The 9852-nt window shown below is 40.5% G+C and overlaps 2 long non-coding RNA genes across 2 annotated transcripts in view; both read right to left on the bottom strand.

The window, feature by feature from the left end:
- Positions 1 to 1053: 1053 nt before the first annotated feature.
- LOC134754515 (uncharacterized) lies at positions 1054 to 4702 on the bottom strand. The gene is made up of 3 exons (XR_010128921.1): positions 4617 to 4702; positions 2626 to 2704; positions 1054 to 1184 (listed from the first exon to the last, which is right to left on the bottom strand). It is a non-coding gene; the product is annotated as an uncharacterized LOC134754515 (long non-coding RNA).
- Positions 4703 to 7419: 2717 nt separating this feature from the next.
- LOC134754503 (uncharacterized) overlaps positions 7420 to 9852 on the bottom strand; it is a 300790-nt gene continuing 298357 nt past the window's right edge. The window contains exon 3 of the long non-coding RNA XR_010128909.1: positions 7420 to 7430. This is a non-coding gene — a long non-coding RNA (uncharacterized LOC134754503). The remainder of the gene's footprint in view (positions 7431 to 9852) is intronic.

Consider the following 9852-nt stretch of genomic DNA (forward strand, 5'->3'; position numbering starts at 1 on the left):
CAATGACGCATGCCGCGTGTACAGACGTGCCGTTCACACATAGAAACGCAAGTGATTTTTAGGGTTCCGTACACAAAGGCTAAAAACGGGATCCTATTACTAAGACTCCGCTGTCCGTCTGTCCGTCTGTCTGTCTGTCACCACAGGCGGTATCTCATGAACCGTGCTAGCTAGACAGTTGAAATTTTCACAGATGATCTATTTCTGTTGCCGCTATAACAACAAATACTAAAAAGTACAGAACCCTCGGTGCGCGAGTCCGACTCGCACTTGGTCGGTTTTTTGATGTATGGCGTGTCCGCCCTGTGACAATAGGGAGTATAACTGCGATGTTCTGCCGCCAGCGTGCAGCACTAGTGCACATGCCATAGAGTAACATATACATACTATGCCTTAAACAGTTTTTTGACAAGTTTTCACTGTGACAATATGCGGCAAGGCGGTTTGTTTACAGTATGGATGGTATAGAAAGGATGCCAATCTCTTATGGCAGAATTGTTGCAAAAGTGACCGCTTTCAGCTTTAAATAATAGTTCTTAATCTCTCCGATGGCGCTAGTTAGGCTCTGGGACATGAGTATAACATGAACCATATAAGGCAACAAATAACCCGACCAAATTACGTAGGTTGTTTTTGGTAGTATTTCGGTGTATGGTGGCGCCGCCTAATTACTGTTTTCTGATGGACACTTTTCATACATAGAGATTTGGCTCCTTTATATAGTCTCCATGGTTTACAGGTGGCCTACTGCGAAACGCGAAAACCGAAATTTTGTTATCTGCCTCTCTATCGATCGAATATGCAAGTGATAGAGAGGCAGAAACCGAACTTTAGAAATTTGGCAAAGTAATATTTTCATATAGCAAACCTAGGTGTGTATATTAGATGTTTTACTAATATGGGGCATTTTCTGTGAAAAGGGACCTTATTGTCGATGGCGCTTACGCCGCACAGCGTCATTGTATTATATTTATATCGGAGCATCGTTAATAATGGCGTAAGCGCCATCGACAATAAGGTCCCTTTTTATAGAAAATACCAAATATATACCCTTAAAGTTAGAGGGTCTATTGTGTCGCAGTACAGCTCCCAAAAGAGACTGAGCACCGGCTTTGGGACATGGCGCAGCCGTTCCATGTTCGTGGTGAGACGAAATAATCCCTGTTCGTCCACGCAGACCAAACCTGGAACATGCCCGAAAAAATCTGCTTCAGGAGCATTCCCATTTGTCCCCGCCGCTGCCACACGCGACTGCCGCAATAGATACATGAGGCGGGGCAAATAAATGGGAATACACCATTTTTATCATTATTAAAAAAAAAAACCGGCCAAGTGCGAGTCGGACTCGCGCACCGAGGGTTCCGTACTTTTTAGTATTTGTTGTTATAGCGGCAACAGAAATAGATCATCTGTGAAAATTTCAAATGTCTATCACGGTTCATGAGATACAGCCTGGTGACAGACAGACGGACAGCGGAGTCTTAATAATAGGCTCCCGTAAAAACAACGAAAGAGAAAAAAATATGATTTTTGTCGGACTTGATAACTTATTTGGGTGAATTAATTTTTCTTTTCACTCGGTGCCATGGTAAGGCGATTAGCACACTGTATCCGATTCGCATGTCGCTCCGATGTGTGAGCGGGATGTCGCTATAATACGCGCATAGCGTTGTCTCGCTCAAACATCGGAGCGACGTGCGAAACGGATCCAGTGTGCTAAGCACCTAACGGTCTCCTGGGTCACTATTAAAACCCTGGTTTTACGTGTATTTATAATAACCAATCATACATTTTTATGGCAGTTATAAGACCTTTCCGTAATGGGGCATCCACAGCATATTAGCAGATCGTAACATTTTCTTCTAACAAACTATGCTATAAATTAAATTAAATAGAATAATGGTACCATTCGATTCGTTACATTTCATTTATAAAATATTGTACAGCAACAATATAAAAAAGCGTTTATACATAAACGCAATATTTCACCGACAAAATCGCAATTTACTTGTTTTCCATACATCGAAATGGCTTCTTAATAAGTTCTAAGCAATAGAGACGTTACATGGTGACGTCACGATGTATTGCCATTTTGTTAGAAGCGTTTCGTTTAACAAAGTGCGGGGCCAAACTTTGACCATCAATTGTCTTTTGTATTGCTTTAAGACAATGGGTCCCATACAGACATTTGATCCTCAAAACAAACCTGATCGACTGATACCATACCATGATAACATAGCTTCCGATACACGAATTATGACACTTCGCTCGATACAATTAATTCCCAAAGTAACCTCTAACTCGGACTTTTAATCCAACTTTACTCGGTAATTTATTATGTGATACTATAAACATAAAAAGAAGAAAAAACAATCTTAACTTAAATAGTAATTTCATAGCTTTCGAATTTCGATATTGTAAGGTAACGTTTTTAAAATAAATAAAAATCGACAAAATTCGATCAAAATTGGCACTTGGCGTGCAGTATCTTTCCCGTTCTTTCTTGCGAAATGTGACAGTGACAGCGGCAAACCGATGGAACGGCCTTAATGAAAATTTGTCAAATACCCTATTGTCGCCCGGCTGACAGAACAACAATAAAAAGTTGATTCACATATTTATTACCTGCTTTGTGCGCTATATCCAGTTTTTTATACAGTTCATATTTTAACTCCGACATGTTCGGAGAAACCGGGTAATTGGCCTGAAACAAATAAATGCTGGATTCTAAGGGCCACCACACACTAGCGTATTTTGAGCGTCGTCGTCTAAGTAGTCAGCGCTATAGATGGCGTCGCTGCGCAGTTGCGCCAACGTTGCATCTATGGATGGTATAGAAAGGATGCCAATCTCTATATATGAAAAGTGTCCATCAAAAAACAGTAAATATAGGGCGCCACCATACACTGAAGTACCTAAGAGACCTAGACCATACACCTAGTACTTTATATAGATGTGCGCCCATGCGACCGTGAGGGACAGAACATACGCAATGCGATAAAATTAAAAACACGTTTTAACATTCCTGACAACACACCAGAAACAACCTACGTAATTTGGTCGGGTTATTTGCTCCTCCCCCATTTCATCTCTACATTATTATGCCTCTATGGTTTATGTCATAGAGTCTTCTATATATTACAATAAATAATAAATAAATAAATAAATATTATAGGACGTTCTTACACAAATTGACTAAGCCCCACAGTAAGCTCAAAAAGGCTTGTGTTGTGGGTACATAGACAACGATATATATAATATACAAATACTTAAATACATAGAAAATACCCATGACTCAGGAACAAATATCTGTGCTTATCACATAAATAAATACCCTTACCGGGATTCGAACCCAGAACCATCGGCTTCACAGGCAGGGTCACTACCCACTAGGCCAGACCGGTCGTCAAATACTCTTTGCTCTCAGAGCCTACCTAGCGCCACCGGATAGATTAGGAACTATTATTTACAGCTGAAAGCTGGTCACTTTTGAAACAATTCTGCCATAAGAGATTGACATCCTTTCTATACCATCCATAGTTGCATCGAGCAGCAGCCATAGAGTTGACTAGACGCCTACGCTTGGGAGACGCTAGTGTGGGGTGGTCCTAAATAATCCAAATAGATAATTGAACATAAACATAGTATAGTAGTTATAGACATGAAACCGAGCGACCAGGGGTAAGAGAAAGACATATTCATGTATTGACAGGTTAATGTATGGCAGCATAATGCTTTTTCTCTTTCACTCTTATAAATTTCGGTATTTCGCCATCGCCTCCTACCTATGCTGCGCGACCATGAAAAAAAACCCGGTCGGTGATAAGGACAAAGCATGGCACTATTTTCTCTTTCCTCTTATAGGAATCGCAATAAGACTATCTTTCTCTATCAAAGAGTGTCAGGCCCTTGTAATTGAAGAATCAAAGTTGTATCTATTGTCTATTGCTCTGACATCTCAGTTATACCTCACGCGTCGAATGATGGTATGGTCCATGGAGACTATATAAAGGAGCCAAATCTCTATGTATGAAAAGTGTCCATCAAAAAACAGTAATTAGGCGGCGCTACCATACACCGAAATACTACCAAAAACAACCTACGTAATTTGGTCGGGTTATTTGTTGTTCATGTTATACTCATGTCCCAGAGCCTAACTAGCGCCACCGGAGAGATTAGGAACTATTATTTAAAGCTGAAAGCGGTCACTTTTGCAACAATTCTGCCATAAGAGATTGGCATCCTTTCTATACCATCCATAGTATGGTCCTTCAAGTCTGTTTAGGGCGTCCGCTAGATGGCGCGGGTGCACGACGCGGGCGCACGCACTGTCGCACGCGGGTGCCATTGTAGGTAAAATCCGCCGCACGCGTCCGCGCCAGTTAGCGTTGCTCATACTATTTTTCAAGGGCCCGGCCACATGTACGCGGTGCGGCGCCGCCGTTCGGGGCCAGCTACAAATCGAACGACTATACAGATTCTTATGAGAGACGGCTCGCTTGCGTGACGTGTGCGTGCACGGCTCCAACATTTCAGCGCACGTGTACCCCTACGCACACGCAACCGGTGTGCTCTAGCCTTTAATGTAGATATGTGAGGACTCCTTTATTTGATACCTTTATATAATCCAAGATCTCCCTGAAGGAAACTGCCTCCCGCCATTCTGTCAGTTTTTGGAGGCTTTCGTATAATATTTCTGGAGTCACCTGCAATTAGGTATAATACGTGACCGTTAACTTGCTCGACATTTAGGGGTCATCCATTAATTACATTACGTTTAGGGGGGGGGGGAGTCAAGAAAATGTGACATATGTGGCAAGGGGGAGGGGGAGAGTCACAAACTTTGTGACGTCACTATCAACTTATTTAAATTATTTTATTCACACGCGTAGATGATTCTAGCGTTTTTCCGCTTTGTAGAGGAAAGCGACTACGAACAGAGCGCCCGCCGAGCGTGTTCCCGGCACTCAATGTGTTAAAAAACGATGATCAATGTTACCCCATGAATGGAAGTAACCCCTTAAAAGGTACGACCCGAAAGAATAAGTATATACTTGACTAGCTCGTCTATAGTACATTTTACAGTATATATGTTTTTTTTTTTGCACTAGTGCGGTAATTAGCACTTTACGTGCCTATGTCGATAATTTTAAGGGCCATAAGTAACGTAAAACGTTGTACGATACACGTGCGAATAGGTAATTAGCAAGTCGTGTCGATTTGAAACACTCCCTTCGCTCGTGTTTGAATTTGTCGCCACTCGTTGCGAATTTCCTACTTTTCGCACTTGTATCGTACTGTACTAATTTCAGGTATAAGGATTGGGATATTAAGAAAGGATTACGATACCTCTTTGTGGCTTTGCGGCTTTTTCTTTTGTGGGGAGTGGCAACTCTCGCACAAAGGTGATAAAGTGCCAACTACAAACATATAATTATTATAAAAATTATACTTAACTATGATTGTCTTATTTTTTTGGGACATCTCACACAGATCAACCTAGCCCCAAACTAAGCAAAACTTGTACTATGGGATACGGGCCTAGTTCGATCTAAAACGTCGCTCGATAAACATCATCCTTGATTTCCAGCATAGCATATCGCCACTATACTTACTCAACCTCGTATCTGCAACACGCATTTGATGACAAAAACACCCGCATTCCGAATGAAAGAAAAGCGACATTTCCATCAAATGATTGTTGCAGATATAAGGTTGAGTAAGTACGAGTATAGCGACGATCTCGTTAAGCTAAGGCCAGGATTACACTTGTAAGTTTTACTTACGTGAGTAGGGACAAAGCTATTTGCTAGAATGAGATAACGATATTCATATCTCATTCTGTAGTATAGCTGTGTCCCTGTCCCTACTTACGTAAGTAAAACTTACAAGTGTAATCCTGGCCTAAAGTAACAGCTTACTTTATGTCCAGTGATTGTAGATCGGTATAGCGGTCGCCGTCGTGGGAGGTCGTGTCATCTAAAATTCTGAATTTATTTTATAACAATAATTGTGTAACTGTGACAAACCTACATCAGCACTTTTCAATAACTGTGAGGTTTACACGTTTTGCAAATCAAAGTGTGTAATGGGAACAAAATTATGCAAACATGGGAGATGCATTTAATAGAAGTTCTAGAACTCTAAGGACTCCTACTCCCGAAGGAAGACCTACGAATACGGACCCGACTGTGCCCTCTCCAGCACGCTCAGCGCATCCCGCGTCGGTTGATGTGGTGTCAACCTCTGAAATCCAAGGTTGGCTATCCTCGATAGAACAGTGCCTGAACGAAATATGCACAGTTGCAAATGAAGGAAAACTGAATTCGGACCAGAAGCTAAGAATAAATAAAATAAGCAGGAATGTGGCAGGTGGAGTGTCCCAGCTGGCCGTGCAGTACCAGGCGGTCAAGCAGCAAGTTTTAGGTAACAATGCTCATCTCCAAGCTTTATCCGAGCAGAAGAACATCCGAGAACAACTCAAGGAGCTCCAGCATAGTCTACAAGTTGCCCCTAAAATAGAGTCAAAAGTATCCTTCGCCGACAAAGTGAGAACAGGTAACAACTCATCTATAGTACCTATCAAAACCAAGTCTATTGTAATTTTCCCTACGGAGAAGGACAAGTCTAGCGACGAAAAGAGAAAACTTGTACAGGACCTGATAAAACCCGAAGCCCTTAAACTACATGTTCGCGGAATGAGAAGGACGAAGAACGGAGGCGTTATTATAAATACCGACCACAAGGACGATATTGAAAAGTTAAAAGCATCCCAGCAGCTTCATAAATCAGGATTGAAATTGGAAGAAACCACTAAAAGGAGACCCAAAATTATATTGTTAGGTGTTCCCTCGAATATCACAGAAAACGAGGTATTTGAATGCATTTATGAACAAAATATTGTAGACCATCATCCAAAAATTACGAAGGAAACTTTTATGAGCGCGATGAAACTAAGCCATAAATCTGGCAAAAAGGACCTAGCCACACGTAAATACATATTAGAGTGCTCAGCCGAAGTAAGACGGATACTCATCCAGCAACAGCGTGTATTTATCAATTGGACTTCCTGCCCTGCACGAGATTACACTCTCTTGACCAGATATTACAAATGCCAGCTCTACGGCCACTCTGCCAAGTACTGCAGGGAAGCTGATACCACATGCAATCACTGCGGATTATCCGGACACACCATCAAATAATGCACTAAATTGTCTGAACTGCCGAAATGCGCTACGTGTATGCGTTTCAAAAAACCATCCGGCCACAAAACCGGAGATGAGCAGTGCCCAGCGAAAAAAAGTGCCCAAATAAGACATTTAAATAACATAGACTACGAGGGCGCCTAAAACCCCTCACTAACTATCTCTAAAATAAACGACCTAATTTGTTATTTATATGTATTTTCAAAGTTGAAACGTTTTAATTCACTGTTATGTACCTATGTTCTTAAACTAATATAATGTAAGATTTTATAATAAACTTCCAAATATCATCACTGAATTATCTGTTAATAAATTTCAAAAATATGTTTAACGTAAACTTATCTCTAAAGCCTATTATAGCACACAAGACTACATGAATGATGAAACACCCCGGGGTTGTGATTGAAAATAATTAATTATTTATTATTGTGTTAATAATGATGAAATTGATAATTCAATGAATACCTATATTATGTAATCCGTATTTTTGACATTTAGATTTTTATTCTAGAAAGTTTCTAGTCTAGTATTTTTATACAATTTTGGTGCTTGACGATCCTTTTGTGAATTCTTATTATTAAGTTTGACATATCTATAATAATTCAATGTTTTTAAGAATAATAATAACTGCATCAATTAATTGCTCTGATATTTAGATTAAGGTAATATGTATTTAAAACTTGACAATTTAAAAGTGCTTTTGCTAGGCCTATTTGAATAAAGAATATATTGACTTTGACTTTAATCTTTATTGTTTTTGCTCAATAAGCACCTAACATACACTACATTAACCTACTAACACGAAATACCTAAGATACAAGTATTAAGTTACTTAATTTAGGTATTGATGTAAAATATGTTAGAGCCAGTTACAATTTTTGCTTACAAGATCTTATATTTTATTTTTACTTTTCTAAACCATGATTGTACATTTATAGTATTTAAGCGTATTATGATTGTTTTTATTTTTGGATAATTTTAAATGAAATAAATTTCATCCTATCTTATCTTATCTTAATATATATATTTATAGTTTATTAGTGCAGTTTATTGTGAACATCGCTAGTCGCACAAGCAGCGCATCTCCACTACCTGCATCTTAAGGCACATATTGTGCCTTTTCGTCCTGGGATCCTACCTGCCTTTCATATAGTACATTGAGTGAGGCCTACCTACCCTGCCCTCTCACACTGGCCCTAGTAATGGTAGATACCCTAGGTACCGATGGAACGACGTAGTTGCTCAAGATCTGTTCAACCAACCTGACCGACGAGGATGCCAGACTGGCTATCGAACGCATAAATAACCTAGCAAAACAATTAAAAACAAATCCGCTAGTGGGTGTACCCCTAACTTTTACTGATCCGCAGGTTATCTCGTCGCAAGAAATGGCAGCGGGGGCGGCTGCTCAATCAAACATTTAGCACCGTCCATGACTTCTGGTTACAACGAGCCATACACTCACTCTATCGCTCTTCCCCTCGATATATAGAATTACAAACTAACAGGCAAAGTAACAAACAACAACAATTACAATAACATACTAACAACTAACACCCCACAAGGGTAAAGACCTGCGTCCCTTCAGGACACAGGCATCTCACTCTTTCCCCCGGTATTTCCCTTCGGGACATCCCGGCGTCAATCTATGGATATGATAGAGGTCTCTCTCTAAATTCCTAAATAATAACCAAAAAAAAACCTCGGCCAATGGCGACTGGCGAGAGCCATCGCAAGACCGAGGCATGGCGTGATCTGGTAACGGAGGTCGACTCACTTTGGGTCATTGCGTCACCGTAGTAAATAGTAAGGATTCGGGGGGCATGGTGGAAGAATGAATGCGCGAGCCCATGATGCCCCCATACAACGTCTGAGAGGGTGACGCCGCAGGGGATGTTAGTGGGTATTCTCCTCCCCATCCTCTGGTTAGCAGAGGATGTACGGGAGAAGCGAGTCCCACATACCACCCCCCCAATGGGCTTCCCCAGCCCGGGGGTGAGATGCTAATAAAGCGGCATCTCCAGGGGCCCATTTCTCAAACGGTATTAGACTAATAATATTAGTCCACGAACTGTCAAGTCGTATGGGTTACCATGGCAACACACTAGTAATACTAGACTAATACCCTTCGAGAAATGGGCCCCTGGGAATTCTAGAATAGGTATGGCCAGGTAATGAGATTTTTGTAGATTGACCCAGTAGCTGTTACGTAAAATGTGCACGATTAAATTCATAGGGACCTGGGACTTTGTTGCCTGTCAATAAATGAGTTAAGATTTTTTTTATTCAGTTTTTTTTAAATACATACCTCCGGTTTCTCCGTACCTCAGTTTGTGCTGTAACCGCCGAGTGGGTGCCCTTTTCTTCTTTTGCACTTTCCGTCTACACGAAACAGGTCTTCGTTTGTATTTGATAAATCTGATATGATATGTAATGTTAAAAAAAACATGCACCTAAAATATTAACTAAATGGGCTTTTATTTTGTTGTCGTTTTTTTTCATTTTCGTCAGATTTTGATTTCATTTAGTGTATAGATCACGCCATTCGAAGCGGATAAATTTGGGGAGGTATTTTATATTTAGTTTTTAATACACAGCGGAAGACACAAGAAAAAGGCGGCAAATTAAAAAAAAAATGTAGGTGCGA

The sequence above is a fragment of the Cydia strobilella genome, chromosome Z (genome assembly GCF_947568885.1).
Source record: "Cydia strobilella chromosome Z, ilCydStro3.1, whole genome shotgun sequence".
NCBI classification, from domain to species: Eukaryota; Metazoa; Arthropoda; class Insecta; order Lepidoptera; family Tortricidae; genus Cydia; species Cydia strobilella.